Consider the following 17,634-nt stretch of genomic DNA (forward strand, 5'->3'; position numbering starts at 1 on the left):
TCATACCAGATGGTTTCAGTTCTGCTCAACTGATCCCTTTGTTTTTCTTACAAACTTGAAGTAAAAAGAATGTAGCTGGATGTTACAATAAAAAGTTGCCTCAATTTCTGGGACCGTCCTGGGATCCAGATTAAAAAGACAAAGCATGGGGCGCCTGGGTGGCTCAGTCTGTTGGGCGTCCGACTCCAGGTCAGGTCACGATTTCACAGTTCGTGAGTTCAAGCCCCACATAGGGCTTTGTGCTGACAGCTCGGAGCCTGGTTCCCGCTTCGGATTCTGTGTCTCCCTCTATCTCTCTGCTCACCCCCCACCCCCCGCCGCCTCTAACTCTCTCTCTCAAAGATAAACATTAAAAAAAAAAAAAAAATCAAGCCCCAGCCCAGAAAAAATGGGGTTGTATTTGGGACTGTCCCTATTTATGACCAACACATCTTTTATCAGCACACAGAACTTCAGGGAAGAAGAAACCGAATCCAACTTATGTATATGTTCTTTACAAGGATATAATGAATATTCAAGACATTAACACTACCACACAGTCATGAATTTCTTTCAGCTATTTAATTTTGGGTATTACCTCCAAAGTTCAGATCCGTAAATAGCCACGAAGTGGAGAAAACTGAAATAGAATTCATAGCCATAGTATCAATCGTGTATGACTAGGAATCAGGCAGGGGGCAACTGGGCGGCTCAGTCATTTAAACGTTCGACTCTTGATTTCCGCTCCGGTCACGATCCCAGGGTCGTGGGATGGAGCCCCACATCCAACTCTGCCCTGCGGGTGGAGCCTGCTTAAGATTCTCTCTCTCTCCCTCTGCCCCTGCCCCCTGCTCCTGGTCTCTATCTCCAAAATAAAACAATAAAAAAATAAAATAAATTTTTTTTTCCAAAAAAACTAGGCAAAACAATGGCTTTTGGCAAACTTCTGAATACATCAGTCTGAGGGATGTGATCATTGCATATGTTCATTTCATGAAAAAATAGGATCGCTAATCAGAAAAACTCGTGCTAAACTGTTAAGGCCAGGGCAGTGTTGTTCCTCACTACAGAATTTTTTTCCTGTCTTAAACGATGAATGTGTCCAATACTCCCGTCAACCAAGACTGTGTTATTTCATAAATGGGAGAAGGAAATTATTCATATGACCTGACATCAACCTCACCGGAGAATGTCACTCTTTTAACAATGATGGAAGTATATTTGATTCCTGGCCTTGCATCAGGCCATGTCTTCATACAAATGCATGAAGAGTGTATCATTTGAAAATAGTTCTGATGCATTGAACTTAATGATCTAATCGCACTTTTGTCATTATTATGAAGAACTAACACGTGTCAGGTAATGGAATTAAATTCAAATAGAAACGCTCATATATTTAATGGCCAATTTGGAAGAATACGGTTTTAAAATTCAAAATTCATTTAACAAAGGACCGTTGAGTGATTATGCTCGTGAATATCGCACTGTAATCGGAGAGACACATAAGAGAGTTTTAAACATTAAAAATTTTAGGAGCACACACTCCAACAAAAGCCATCTGTTTTAACACACCTGCCCACCGCGGGGCTGGTTTCAGTCCCGAACTTCCCGCTGTTTCACAATATCTTTCCCTCCGCTTTTATCCCGGGAGCAAATCCGTGCAGCTCCCGAGCTGATTGTGGAGCTTTTGTGCTGCCCACCGGGTGCCAATGTCCACGCTTAGGGCGTCCACAGGTAAGCTGATCCCCAGTCCGTCCAAGTCCTACTTCTTCCTTCGCGTCCCTTCTCACCCCACACGCAAGCTTTGTTAAGATGGGGAGTCTCTGCCTCGTGGAAGGGGAGCGGGGTAAGTGAAAAGGGATACTCTTTCATGCTTCGAGGTCACCACAGGTCAGCTTTAGTGACTCTCCAGAGCCAACTGGTGAACTATCAGGAATTTTGCAGGCAGGCTGTCCAACCATTGCTACCTCGAAATTGGCCATGGCGGGACTTTTTAGAGTATTTCCCCCCATGGAAATCAGCGAGCCCTACCATCAGCTACAACCGGGGGAGGGGAGAGGAGCCCCTTGTGACACCCTGACCGGCACACCCCTATGCTGAAGAAACAGCAATTACTTTAGGGTTGGGAGAGAGACAATCCCAAGCAGGCTTCATGCTCGGCAGGGACCCCGACGCGAGGCTCGATCCCACAACCCTGGGATCATGACCTGAGCTGACATCAAGAGTAGGACGGTCAACCAATTGAGCCACCCAGGGGCCCCGGGTTGGGAGAAATCTTAAATGTTCTCTAGTCTTATCTGCCAGGCACACGCATCTGTGTTATAATCAACCCAAAATGGCTGTCCTGCCTATGCCTGAATACTTACTTCCAGGGACAGAAAATACAAAACCTCAGGCCATTCATGGTTTGAAAGCTCTTATTCTTAGGAAGTACTTCCTTGTTGTTAATGGAAAATTCCCTTTGCCTCCCCCCATCTGTTCGTGTACCCATAGAAAACTTTAGAATGGTAGCAGCTGTCCAGGTTTTGCTAAGCCCGGAGTCTTAGGAGACCCCCGGGAACACAATAGACCCCAAATGCATGTGTCCCAGCCGCACGTCTTGCCTTTACCTGCATATGCCATCCGCCCTGCAAACATAGTCAGCAGTCAGTGGTATCGCTGAACTATACCCTGGACATACGAAGAGGAGTAAGATAGCTCCCGGTCTTCAGAAGCTCACAGCCCTAGACCCCTACTACTTAAAGTGTGGGGTGCAGACCAGCAGGTGCAGCACTGTTAGAAACACAGAGTCCTGGGGCGCCTGGGTGGCTCAGTTGGTAGAGCATCCGACGTCAGCTCCTGTCATGATCTCACGTTCGTGGGTTCGAACCCCGCGTCGAATGCAGAGTCCCAGGTCTCCAGCAGACCTCCACTCCAGCAGAAGCAGCACTGACATTTTAATAAGATCTCCCAGTGATCCTTTTGCATCTTAAATGTTGAGAAGTCTTAGCCTGGGCAGAACTGAACACTCTACCTCTTCTAAAGCGAGGTGCTTCATTATTTATATTTTAATGAGGTCTTTTTCTCCCTGGCCCTGGAGCCTGTGGTCTCCGTCGATATAACTCTCTTCCTGTTCTGAAGATGGTTTTTAAAAGGTAGCAACGTGGTCCCGCAAAAGCCCCACCTCAGTTCACATCGTGGGTCAGAGTTCATGGATACTTTTTAATGATGATCATGAAAGGCTCCCAGAGTGCTAGGATTCCAATGTGGATCGTGTCGTGTTTTTCTAGCTGGATTTGATTGCCCATGTGTTTCTCTGCAGTCAGCGCTCAGAGGTCACTGCTCAGCTCTCCTTGGAGGATGTCCTGCAGGGAAAGACGCTGCAAATGGGAGGATTCTCTCCTTCATCACAGACACTGTCAGCACTTGCTCAAGGGAAACACAGCAAGACCTCTTCCAGAGTCAAGAAGGAGACGGATTTTCTTTTTCTCTCCCCTCCAGGTACGAGACGTATTTATCTCGTTTTTGAAAAGAAAGGGCCTTTGACCTGAGAGTTCACCCCTTAAGAGGCCAGAAGTCTTTTTGGGCCGTGATGGTTTACTTAATACTGAAACAAGGAGAGGCCCCTGGGTGGCTCAGTCGGTGAAGTGTCCGACTTCGGCTCAGGTCATGATCTCACGGTTCGTGGGTTGGAGCCCCGCGTCAGGCTCTGTGCTGACAGCTCAGAGCCTGGAGCCTCCTTCGGATTCTGTGCCTCCCTCTCTCTCTGCCCCTGCCCTGCTCTCTCTCTCTCTCTCTCTCTCTCTTTCAAAAATAAATAAGCATTAAAAAAAAATTTTTTTAATAGTGAAACAAGGAAATAGAAGCAAAACAACATCCACAATAAATACACACTGGAGGCCAGACAGGGTTAGAGGTGACGTTTTAACGTGCGGCCTTTCAGGACACGTTAGATGCCCAGGTTTGCTCGCAAACTGAAGGCATCACAAGGAACCACCCTTGGGTATACACACAGAGCTGCACAAAGCAGGTCTGCTTCCAAACATCTTGAATATACACACAGGGTAAAAACCAATAATACCCATGCCAATCACACACACGCTCGCTCTTCTAAGAAGGCATTTTTGTTGCTAGGGTAACACGATACATGGTAATTAAATTATTCCCCCAAAGTAAGAACAACATCACAACATTTTTTTCATAAGAAATCGTCAGAAAAGAAGGCGTTCTAAGCGACTTTTAGCTACCTTTCCCTCCCCAAGTACTTTTGGGGGTTGTTTTTATTCCAGTCTCTTACTTTCTGGACTCCTTGTAATGCCAGCACAAGTTACTAGTAGGGATCCCAAGCCTTTTATTTGCTGTGCATTAGTCTGCGTGGGCTGCCTTGCAAAATGCCACAGACCGGGGGCTTAAACAGAAGGAACATATTTCCTCACAGTTCTGGAGGCCGGAAGTCCAAGACTGAGGGGCTGGAGGGGTGGGCTTATCCTGTGTTCTCTCCTTGGCCTGTGGGCGACCGCTCTCCTGCTGCCTTGTCGCACGGCCACCCCTCTGTGCACGTGCACCCGTGGTGTTCCTCTTCCTATAAAGACACCAGGTCCAGCCTGGTGGCCGCATTTAACTTAATAACCTCTTCAAAGTCCCTGCTTCTAAATATGGCGACCTTTAGAGGGACTGGGGGCTGGAGGGACACAATTCAGCCCGCAGCACTAGGTCAGGCGCATTCTCCACGCTCCCCGTGTGGTCACTTCACGCCCCCGCTGCCATGCGAGGCAGACCCAGAGAGCCTGCATTTTACCGAAAGGAAATGGAGGCCGGGCAGACAACTTGACCCCCTCGTGGGCGGGCCGGAAGTCTGTGCTGGAGGTGACACTCTCAGTCCCCAGGCCGAGCTGACTTAGCTCTTTATTCAGAGCATCAGCATGTTTGCAAATGACTGTGCTCTGTTTGTGCGGAAGAGGACAGCTACTTGCTCCCATGTTAAAACAACTCCAGGATGCTGAGCTTTCGTGGCCTCTCGCCAAAGTGGCTATTGTTTTTCTGTGTCCTCCCTCGATGCGCTCTGTTCTTGCTATTGTCCGTGCAGCATCCTCTCCGGGATGTGTGGGAGCTGCCTCGTTGTCCCCTGAAGCCAACCGTGAACTTGTCTCCCACCCTCCTCCTTCAGTGACATCACATGGGGAACCCGGACAGGCCATGGTGGGAGTCTTCGATGTTTATTTATTTTTGAAAGAGAGAGAGCAGGGGAGGGGCAGAGACAGAGGGAGACAGAGAATCCCAAGCAGGCTCCATGCTATCTGGCCCAGAGCCTGACGCAGGGCTCGAACCAACGAACTGTGAGATCACGACCTGAGCCGAAATCAAGAGTCCAACACTTACCTGACTGAGCCTCCCAGGTGCCCCGGTGGGACTCTTTACATAATGGAAATTGGCAAACGCTACAAATGGGGGCTGTTTTTTTGCTAGAAAACAAATTACACTTGGTTTTTAGAGCCAGTTTTTGAGCACACCATTGCCTATGTGGCACCCAGTGCCATTTCCTCTTACAATTTGCTCATAAAAAATACAATGAATCCTTATCTTGAATGTGTTATTGGGGAGACTGGGCGGCTCGGTCAGTGGGGCAGCTGACTCTTGATTTTGGCTCAGGTCATGATCCCAGGACATGGGATCAAGCCCCGAGTTGGTCTCCATGCTAAGCTTGGAGCCTGCTTAAGATTCTCTCTCTCTTCTTCTGCCCCTGTCCCCCGCTCACGTGCTCTGTCTCTAAAATAAAAAATAATAGTCAACTCATTTTAAAAAGAAAGTGTCATTTATTTACTTATTTATTTACTTATTTAATGCATGAACTTTGTGACAACTTGCAATGTTTCTCTTTAGAGATCGTTTTTCTTACCCCCTCTGTTAGCAAAATATATAAATATCCACGATGCTGCTTCTAAAGTGTTATAATACACATTTTTTAAATGCTATTGAACTGCTGCTTATTAAATAAAGGAAACCCAGAATGTCATTGCTGTACAAGGTTTTCCTACAAAAATTTACGTGGTGTATAAATATGTATGTACCGATGTACAAAAATGTGAAACACCCCGAATTCAATTGTCAATTTTTGGTTCCTGTAAAGCTACATCAGTGAATTTATTTCTAAGTCAATGATATCAGAGTTAGCGGTATAAATTTTGTATCACACAAGAATATACTGACTGGCTGGCTTCCTTCCGCGTGTGGTTATACACATTGATTCCTCTATTAGTAAAGCACATGACTGTCGCTGACATTCTTTGGGATAAATGTGCATTGCTAGGGAAAGAACACCAAGCCCCAGTGGATGCGTTCCGGGAGGACACTGGGCCACAGGACCTCAAGCTTCCCTTTGGCATCAGTGGGCTAAAGTTTTAAAACGGTTGTTTAAATGGACTGTCCCTCCAGTTCTCATTATCACACCAAAGTCCCCACCCCTTCCTTACCCTCTGTCCTGTGGGACTTGGCTGCTCTCAAGTCCCTCCAGGGGAGATGAAGCCTCTCAGAATGACCTGGCCTGGGATGCCTCCTCATCCCAGCCACCAACTCCATGCACACCCCCCTGTGAGTTGCCATGGCCAGCAGCCCCCCACGGAGGAACCCAGCTGTCCTCAGGTGGCCCGCACACTTCATCAACACACATTGGATTCAAAGCCATCATATTCAGTGAAGCTACCCCTCTAATCACGACGCCTGAAATGAAAAACTGAACACAAACATCCGATTTTGTAATAAGAAGGACAGAATTTCCAACTCTTTCGCTACCGAACGGCCTGATAGGCAGGTAAGAGGCCACTTTCTGTCTCTGCGACCTTCAGGGACTGCACCGGCTGGCACATTTCCTGAGGAACGCCTCCCTGCTGGGCCCTGGGACAAGGACTCATCACCTCACTTCGTCCTCAGTACAAGCGCGTGAGGCAGAGATTAAATTTTCATCTCATGGCTGGAGACACTGAAGCTCACGTGAGTTCACGTCCTTGTTCAGCTTTGCCTCCCTAATGAGCGGCAAGGCCAGGACTCGAGCCCGGGATTACCCTGTTCCAGAGCCTGACCTCCCTCTGGCAGTCATGTCGCCTGTGGTTCTGGACTCAGCGACAGAATCTGGGAACTGGAAGGTCATCAAGCCCCAGATATTGGGTGTCCAGAGGAATCGGAGGTTTGGAAGGAAAGGACCATGTGGACACGATGAAATGAATCTCTCTCCTCACACCTTTGAAGAGACCAGGGTTTCCTGCTCTGTCATTGCCCTACTGTGAAGCTCAGTGGAGTCCAGCTCTGTATTCCTTTTACTCATTTGTAAACAAGATTCATTCTTACCCCCAACCCGCATCGCGGGTGGTGCAGATGAAGTATATAATGTCTGTAACAGCCTTTGAGCACATCAAAGGCAGCGCTGTATAAATACTATATTATTATACACGTTCCCATAGGAAGCATCTCCAGGACCCTTTGATCCATAAATATTTCATTGACTCAACTCGGCCAAAGCCATCGTAGACTCTGAGGCATCGTAAGGTAATTGACCACAGAGAGAGCTCAGAAAGGAATGCATTCTGCATCTGTCTCAGAGCTCTCTCTCTCTTCTTAACGCTTTCATTTCAGCTTGCCCATTTGAAAAAATTATTTAATATCAGTTTTTAGATTTTCAGGTTTTGCCTAAGTGTGTCCCTGCACATGGTTCCTGGTCCCATGAGAGCAAAAAGGAGGGCGGACGTTGATACGTTGAAAAGGGAAAAAACAATAACGAATCATACTATTTAAGGGGAAAGAAACCCTAAAATATTCAGGTCTCTGCCCTCAAAGATAACATCTGATGCTCCTAGAGCTACTTTTTTCTGTGTCTGTAGCTTTTTGGATTTCATTTCATTTCTTTTCTAAAAGAAAGGCAACAAGTAGATTTTTCACATCATTTGAAGAAGGGATAAATTTAAACGATATCATTTTCCCCAACATATCAAATCTGTTGTTACTTTCTTTAGGTCTTTTTGATGCCTTGATTTATTTAAAAAAATATTAAATATGACATAAAATGCGCTCTACTTAACCACATTTACCTTTATTTATTATAAATCTACAAATGCTCCTCATCTTCAAACCCAGAAGGAACCCCGGGACAAACAGCAGGTGGTGATATTTTTTAAAAATGAATCTTCTTCAGCAAAATCTATGCATTTTAGGGAACATATGTAAATGCAACTCATATGTGAAAATTACCAACAAGTAAAGAAAATTTTCAGAATTTTGGAGTAATACTATCATGACAGGTCAGCAATACTCTAACAAACAGAAATGTCTGCAATCCCAGGAAAAGAGAATAACTAAAAGCTAAAATCAGTTGGCTTAACCATTTAATCTCAACCATTTCTTTGACTTCCACTCTGCTGACTCAAAAAAAATTTAAAAAATCAACAACAAAAAAACCAAGGAAGAGGAATTGAAGAGGTTGAGTTCATTCACCTAAAAGGTTACATCAGTGAAATAAGAGCTCCCACTCAGCTTTGTAGCCGATGTGCACTGACGTTTGTAAAGTGGTGTTAATCATCATGATCACACAAAAAAAAAGAAAAAGAAAAAGAAAAGAGACTCATTTAACATGCATTTATTTTCATACGGTATTCTCTTCGACCAACATGACCACTGGAAATACTAATTTCTTTTTTTTTTTTGAGGGGGGTGGGCAGAGCATGTGTGAGCAGGGGAGGGGTGGGGCGAGAGGGAGAGAGAGAACCCCAACAGGCTCTGCGCCATCAGCGTAGAGCCTGGTGCAGGGCTCAATCTCACAAGCTCTGAGATCATAACCTGAGCCGAAACCGAGTCAGACACTTAGCCTACTGAGCCAACCAGGCGCTCCCGGAAATGCGGATTTATTTTTATCAACATACTTTGACAAGTGCCAGATCCCTGCTGGTCTCCTGTCTTACTGCGGTAGCAACAGCTCTGTTTGCCTGGCCAGGATGCCCAACTTAGAAGTGTTTACTTACGTGTCTGCTTACGGATGTATGCCAAGTTTGTTGCTACCAGAAGCATCATGCTCAAATCAACGATAACACTTGACGACATGGATGAAACTTTGCATGTAATTCACAAGTCACTCAGATTCAAGTGCACATACTTAGGAATATCCCTCAGTCCTGTGAAATATTGCCTCCTCTATGATATAGAAATGCTGCTTCATGTTCTCACAGCTCTCATCTTGGACCACGGCCCGTATAAAGAATAGTCATAAGCTCACCAAAACTTACTCAGTATACACCAGACACATCAAATTTGTCATTTTTATTAGCCTCTAAAACACATCCACCCATTCATTGCACAAATGACTATTGATCATCTACAAAGTATTAGACACTGTTCTAGGTGACGGGGAAATAATACAGAACAGGGACCTACCTTCCTGGAGTGGGCATGGATTGTTGGCAAGTAAACAAGTAATAGATAATATAAATCCAGGGAGTTGCACTGTTTATGAAAGAATTAAAACGGGGGCAGAGGATGTGGACCATCTGGTGGGGCTGAGGGGTTGTCAAGGAAGTCCTCCCCCAGGAGGTGACATTTCAGCAGCCACCTGAATGGTGAGAAGGAGCAGACCATTCAGAGATCTGTGGGAAGAAGTCCATAGTCAGGAAGCGCTGGGGCCCCACTGGGGCAACGGCATGACCGTCAAGGGGTGAAGCATAGAGGAAGACCAGGATTGGATCCTGTAGGGGTATTAAGGTTTGATTCTTTACCTTCATTGTAATGGAGACCCTTTAGAATTGGATACAGGAAATGACATGATCTACTTTACATTTTTCCAAGATTGTGATCTGTGTGACAAATAGATTGTCCAAAAACGAGGATGCGTGCAGAAGACTATGTAAATGCTACTGCAGGGTCCAGGAGAGGGACGATGGGGCATGGAGGACAGGAGTTACAGTGGAGACTGGGAGCTAGGTTAATCTTGGGTCTTCAGCAGGTGATGTCAAGAAGGGATGCACTGGGCAATGGTGTTATTATGGAAACACCTTGTGGAGACCAGACAGGAGTCAGGAAGGTTGGAGGAACACCCAGAGGGCCCCCCCAAGTCTCACCGCAGGGCTGGGCTGGGCAGAAGCATCCTGCACTATCGTGCAGTCTGAGGGAGGTTTGGCAGAATCCTGAGCCAGAGTCAGCCAACAAGGAGGCTCATATCTCCAAGGAATGTCTGCTGCAGTAGCTCCGCCACACACAGTCCCTAGCAAGGAACAGCCCTGGAGAGGTGCAGCTACAGCTCAAACACAGCAATGGATCTCAAAGCTCAGCGGGGTCCATGTTCAGCTACACAAGTTCAGTAGGAGGTTGGTGAGGTGCACACTTGAGGTTACCAGGGAGTAGAGGTCAGGCCAGCACTCACAGGAGAGAGGGAGAAGATGGTGCCTAGGTTCTGGTACCAGGAGACAGAGTACGTTGTGGTATATCCATAGTATATCCATGGATATGGTATATCCATGCAGTAAACTACTTCACAGCAGCCGGGGCACTGAGAAGCTTCCCATAAACTAACAAGATTTACTGAGTGAGAAGAACAACGTCTAACATCTGTACAAAGGAATGCTCTTCAGCAGGAAAAAGCATCAAACTACTGATACAGGGTCCGTCTGGATGAAGAGTCATTGCACATGCTGAGTGAAAGAAGCCCCACACAGAGGCTGCGTATCGCGTGGTCACACTCAGATCCACTTCTGAATTAGGCAAAACCATTGAGATAGGACTCAGAAGACAGGTTTCCAGGGGAAGGACTGGCTTCAAAGGGGCATGAAGGAATTTTCATAAAGGGCGATGGCCCATTCTAGATCCTGATCCTGGTGGTGCTTACACAATCGTAAGCATTGGTCAAAACTCATTGAACTATTCACATTTTCGTGGTCCACTTTACTGAATATAACTTATACTTCAATAAACCTGATTTAAAAAAAAAAACACAAAGTGCAGAAGAAAAGTATGTTGAAGATGCTACCTTTAACATAAAAAAAAAAGAAAGAAAGAAAAGTAAGAATAAATATTGGCAGGGGCACCTGGGTGGCTCAGTCGGTTAAGTGTCTGACTTCAGCTCAGGTCATGATCTCATGGCTCGTGAGTTTCAGCCCCATGTCGGGCTCTTCACTGACAGCTCAGAATCTGCTTCAGATCCTCTGTCCCCCCTCTCTCTCTGCCCCTCCCCTGCTCCCTCTCTCTCTCTCTCTCTCTGTCAACAATAAACATTAAACAAAAAGAACAAATATTTGCATTTTCTTGTATAATTGTGTTAAATTGTACAAGTATACACGAATGAATGAGTGGTGATGTTAGGAAAGGGAACAGAGTGCATAAAAGACAGGTATGGGGGGGGGGGTAATCTACTACACGCCTACACCCAACATCATGTAAAATAAATAAGTAAAATTACTTTATTTTTATATAGTTATAAAGAAAAGAGAGAGGGAGGACTCAGGAGGAGAGCAGACACCTACCGTGGGTCCACAATGGCGATGTGCTTGTGGATATGTAGCAGCCCCGGGAAGAATAAGGAAAGGAGGAGAAGCAAGGATACCTGTTGCGCTTGCTCAGAGGGATGGTTGATTTTATCTCAACTTGACCGGGCGAAGGGGCCCCTAGATGGCTGGTAAAACATTTTTCTGGTTGTGTCAGAGAGGATGTTTCCGGAAGGGATTAGCGATTGATGGGGTGGGCTGAATAAAGAAGATCGCCCTCACCAAAGCTGGTGGACGTCACCCAATCCATGGAGGGCTTGGTTGGAACACAAAAAGCAGAAAAGGGCAAATCTGTTCTTTCAACCGGAACATCTAGCTCCCCCTGCTCTCGTATGCGGGCGCTCAGGTTCTCAGGCCTTCAGACTCGGACTGAGTCACCCTAAGGGTGCTCCTGGTCTCCAGCCTGCAGACAGTAGGTGGCAGGACTTCTGGGCCTCCATGATCGTGGGGGCCACTTCCTGTAGTAAGCCTCCTGTTGTAGCTCTCTTTCCGTTTCCTTTTGGTTCCGTTTCTCTGGAGACCTCTGACTTACTGTTTGCGAAGCCTGTTGGCACTTCCAGAGAGAGTTGACGAACAGCCTGGGGGCTGTAGTAGTCTCACATTCAGGGCTGAACTCCAGGCTGGGGACGAATGTCAGCAACGGCGTAAGGTTGGGACAGGACAACGTGGAGAAGGAAGAGGAGTCTTGGGCCGTCCACAGGAAGCGTGCATGAAAAATAAGGGCAGCTGGATATGGCCACTGGTGTCAGGGGACAATGCAGGGAGAGAGGGGTCCCTAGGGTAAAGCCGACACCATGTCTTAAGAAGGAAAGTCTGGTCTACCGTGTCAGATGCGTCTGAGATGTCAGAGCACAGGAAGACCAAGAATTGATGGCTGTATCTCTCATGATTCTCACTGGTGATTCTGACAAAAGCTGCCATAGAGAAGGTGGTGGGGACAGCACTATGTTGGAATGAATTTGTTAAGGGGAAGATGGGAGGTGGGGATTGGTGACAGTGAACGGACACCAACCGAGCAAGCTCTGTAAAGGGATCCCAGGTTGAGAAAGAGTTGTTTTTCCATCTGATTGCTGTCATCACACGTCTGTGACTGACAGGAATAACACGGAGGGGAGGGATCAGAGCGTGCAAAGAGCTTGAACAAAAGTTGGAACAAAATTGTTTCCAAGGTGCTGCTTGGTAAATTTCCATCTGAAAGTACACCATGCGTACCCGATAACACTGCATGAGAGAACTGCTCTGCTGCGGGTCTAATTATCTATTTGTCATGGCCTAAAACGGCACAACCTCGCGCCCTTTCCAAATTAATAATTCTGTGCAGAAGCAGCTATTCATTTTCAAATTCTCAATTTAATTAAGGTCATTACAGCTCTTTCAATAATATAATTCTCATTTGCTTTTAATACATCCCAACATTTTTCTTTCTTTGAAATCGGGTGACCTTTTAAAGTGTATCCTCCAATGTGCACCATGGGCATGAGGGATGTCCAATGGCCGTCAAAATCCTTTACCTAAAACCAAAGGTGGTCGTCTTAGCGTGGCTTCTATAATAGTCATCACGGAGTCGTTCTTTCAGGGAAGGAACACGAGAAATGCAAAAACAAGTAAGACACGGTATCTTTTTCATAGGAAATGTATCAGCGGAAGAGGGGAGTTAAAATACCTGCATAAATCACTAAAATACATCATTCATTAAGTTGCGTAAAGGAGGGGCAAGCCACTCTCCAGACCTGCAGGGGGACGTCGATTTCCATCCAGTGTGCCAAAGGACAGTGGGGCTGGGAGTGCCCCGGGAGGAAACTGAGGGTGCTTGCCAGTGAGGTGTGGGGTGGGAAACCACAACCCAGTACCCCAGAGCTGGTAGCAGCAAGAGCCACCACCCTCCCAGCCTCAAGGGACAAGCGTTCACTCAAAGGGAAGGGGTGGAGAGATTTCTGCAGAGAAGCAGCAAGAGTCCAAGGACACAACCAGCCAGAAGTGACCTCATGGCAGGACAGACTTCCCTGGCTTCTCTCTCCTCCTTCCTCCGACCTCCTCCCGGGGACCCCCCCACCCCCCGCACCGAGCCTCCCCAACCAGAAGCTGCAGCCTGGGACCTGTCCGTGCAGCCCAGACAGCATCCTGCAACGCAGAGAAGGGCGAATCGGGAAGGGAAATGGAAGCAAGCTGGAACAACAGATGTGAAGGGGGCGGCAGGAGATCTGAGATTGGAAAGTGAACAGAGATGAGGTGTGTTTCTGCAGGCGGACGTCAGAGGCAGACCAAACGCAGAAAAGTGCGGACCAGAAGTCTGGCGTGCGTCAGCTGTGACTAGAAAGAGACAGAAAGAGACTAGGGACAGAAAGAGAACTAGAGTTCTGAGGATTTGGGCTGGGCGGGAACACCGTGCTCAGGGCTTCAGTTTGATTTTGCAGAAAAGGAAGGAGACCTGAAAGTAACAAACTGCCAGCGAGGCAGAGAAAAAGGGAGAAGCAGGAGGCAAGAGGCAGACAAAACAGGAAGAAACTGCCTGGGAAAGTACCGACGTGTGGACCGCGGTCTGTCTTTCCATAGAGCCTTTTAATTAAAATCCTTCTTATCGGGGCAACAGTTTAAGTGAATTTTCCAGAATAGCAGAGATTCGGCTACAACTAGAATATTTCCATCACCATTAGCACGATGAATAAGAAATATTTTGGGGAAAGGCAATGACCGTCATCTTGGAAGGGGCGAAATGCACTTTAGAACTTGACCGGACGCAGAAGCCTCGTTTTCACTTTATAGAAATGGTGCTGCTGTTGTGGAAAACAGGTTGGCAGTTACTCAAGAGATTAAATGGAGAATGACCACGTGACCCAGCTGTTTCACTCCCAGGTATAGGTCCCCCCAAAATGGAAAGCAGGGACTTCAATAGATATTGGCACCTGCATGTTCATGGCAGCATTATTCACAAGAGCTAAAAGGAGGAAAGAGCCCAAGTGTCCATCCACAGACGAACGGATAAACAAAACGTGGTAGGTACACACAGTGGAATATTATTCAGCCATAAAGACAATGAAATTTTGATATAAGCTACAATATGAATGGCTCTTAAGAACATGATACTTAGTGAAATAGATCAGACACAGGAGGACACACGCTTGATAATTCCACGCAAACGAGATACCTCAGATAGGCAAATCCAGAAAAAAGGAACGTAGAATAGAGGTTATGAGAAGTATGGGAAGAATTTTTAATTGTTTCTTGGGTTCAGGGTTTTTATTTGGGACGATAAAAAAGGTTGGGGTATAGATAGTGGTGATGGTTATACAACATTAGGAATGTATTTTAGTTCATTGACTTGTACAGTTGCAAATGGTCAAAATGGTAAACATCATGCTATTTATGCTTTACCATAATTAGAAAAAAACTGGGGCACCTGGGTGGCTCGGTCAGTGAAGTGTTCAACTCTTAATTTTGACTCGGGTCATGATCTCACAGTTCATGGGATTGAGCCCCATGTCAGGCTCTGCACTGACAGTGCAGAACCAGCTTGGGATTCTCTCCCTCTCTCCCCTTCTGTCTGCCCCTCCCGTGGTCACCCTCTCTTTCTCTCTCAAAATATATACACTTAAAAAAAAACAAAATCCAGGGGCGCCTGGGTGGCTCCGTCGGTTAAACATCCGACTTCAGCTCAGGTCATGATCTCACGGTTCGTGGGTTCAGGCCCCACATCAGGCTCTGTGCCAACAGCTCGGAGCCTGGAGCCTGCTTCAGATTCTGTGTCTCCCTCTCTCCGGCCCTCCCCGACTCATGCCCTGTCTCTCTCTGTCTCTCAAAAAAGGAATAAAAACATTAAATAAAAACAACCTACCAAACTACACAACAACAAATATTGGTGTCAATATTTGTTTTTGCAACAAATAATGTGCAACAAATACCTGGAAGCAATAGTTACATAATATTACACCAATATTTTCTCTTGATGTAATTTGCATCAAGAAGAATGAATCCCTGTGTCCACTTTTATGACGTCTCTTAAATTGCCATCCCTGCTAATGAAGAATAGAGCAGGTCCAGGCACCCAGAGTAAGCTCTGGAACACTCCACTAATAATCCTACTGTGTAGCAGGCATACTGCCTTTACTTCCCCATTAACAAAACACACACACACACACACACACACACACACACACAAGGGTCAGGGGACGGGGACTCCTTTCTTTGCTTATTCTAAGAAGCCATTCTGAGAGACCAATTTACATAGAAGTAAAGACCTAGTTGTACAAACTGTGGTAATTTTACAAACCATACACTGTCTGGGCTTCCGTTAAGGAAATACTGTGAGTTTAACGTTATCCAAGAAAATCAAAGAAGGATCATTCTAATGCAAATGACTCATTCTGAGCCATTCACCAATGGAAGGCTTCCTGAATGGCGCACAAGTTGAGTTGTTAATATAGTTTGTTTCGTTGCTTTTTGGTTGTTTCTTTTGGTCTATTTTACTTTAATCAGAGTAAAAACTAACGGAGAAAGAAAAGGGGGGGGGGGCGGGGACATGGGTGGTGAATTTCAAAACTTTTAAGTGTCTATGTTGCGTCACAAGCACATTTCCGAGCTGTTCCTGAGTCAGGACGATAGGAAATCATCCACTCAAAAGTAGACACCGAAGTTAACAGAATTAAATTAAATTACTCCCCTTGCATGTTTAAAATCTTTTATCAATCTTTCAGCGAGATTCATTTCATCCACATGAAAAAGAAATTTAGAACTTGCCCTTTAAAGACAAAAATTAAAAGACCAGCAGCATCTTCGTGTCCAAAAAAAAAGGGACATTTCTTCTATTAATAAATTTGCTCTCGAAAAGTACCTCAAAGCATCTGTTATTTTCTGTTAAGATAAATGAGAAGGCAAAAATGACTTTGTTTCACACCTGCTTGAACAGGAACAAAGGTGGCTTCACTAAGAAATGAGCGATAATTTCAAAAAGATGTAAACTAACAAGTTTCTAATTTTCTTCTTAAAAGCGGATGTTTTTAAGAGGCAAAAATTTCCCACTATTCATACCACAGAAAACATTTTTCTAAATACTCCCTCTTTCACTTTTATTCATCATAAAGCGAATCTCAGCCTACTAATACTGATGCTTTAGAGGAGCGTTTCTAACAATAAAATTTTGTCTCGTGGCAAAAAGAAGTAAAAGGGAACTATTGAAATTGAATGCTCGTGTTATCTTGCGACCCAAAGCCACACTTGATCCTGCAGTGTTCTGAAACTTTGCCTGCGGTTTTGAAATAGTCACAAGGAAGATTCTCAGGTTCCTGGTGGATTTCTTTCCATAACACTTTGGATCCCCCGTTGACTCAGCTGCAAGCAGTCTCCTGCCGAGAGCAAAAACAATCAGCACTTTGGAAACTGAGGCCCACCTCAGCAAGAAAGGGCCTCGTGATAAAGAACCCCCACGTCCCCAGGGGCCAGGCTGGGTGTGATTTCTATTCCACCTTCTGCAGGGAGATCTGTGAGCCCGCAGGAATATCTGGTGATTCCCCTTCTCACCTCCGGGAGCCAGCACCCAGGTCCCGTGTTTTGACAGAAGTCTGAAGACCGACCATCCCTCCTGTGTGCTATTAAAATGTGTTCATCTAAGCAATAATTTTTTTGTGCCAAGCTTCAAAATTCCACCCTTAGTCCCCTTCCCCTTTCTCCTTTTTGATTCTTAACTGATGAAATAGATCTCCCGAATGACTTAGCATCAGTACAGAAAGGACTATCTTTGCCATCAAAGGGGTAACAAAGGCAGGAAAGCTGCCTCTCTGGGAAGCCCTCCCGGGCCCTGAATTCAATGTCATCTCTTTCAGGTAGCTATACTTTGGCCTTTCAAATACAATGAATCTGAGACTTTGCAGCAAAAATACTGTTTAGAGGGGGAAAAGTTAGACTTATTCTTTACATGGGCACTTTGTTTTGTCCGTTTCTTCCAGTTTCTCAAAATTAAATTTCGAAGACAAGTATTAAAATGCATGAAACAGATGATGCCGCCACCTAACACAATTCTCAAGTTCACTTTCCTTCGACGTCTCTTCCTACCACCATGGCCTTGCGGTGACGCAAGCACCGCCTTCCGAAACAGGGATGGTTATCACACGTGAAACCATCGCGGTCGCATAGATTACTCAGATCATTCTTTAACCATTACTATGCGATT

The sequence above is a fragment of the Prionailurus bengalensis genome, chromosome A1 (assembly GCF_016509475.1).
Source record: "Prionailurus bengalensis isolate Pbe53 chromosome A1, Fcat_Pben_1.1_paternal_pri, whole genome shotgun sequence".
NCBI lineage: Eukaryota > Metazoa > Chordata > Mammalia > Carnivora > Felidae > Prionailurus > Prionailurus bengalensis.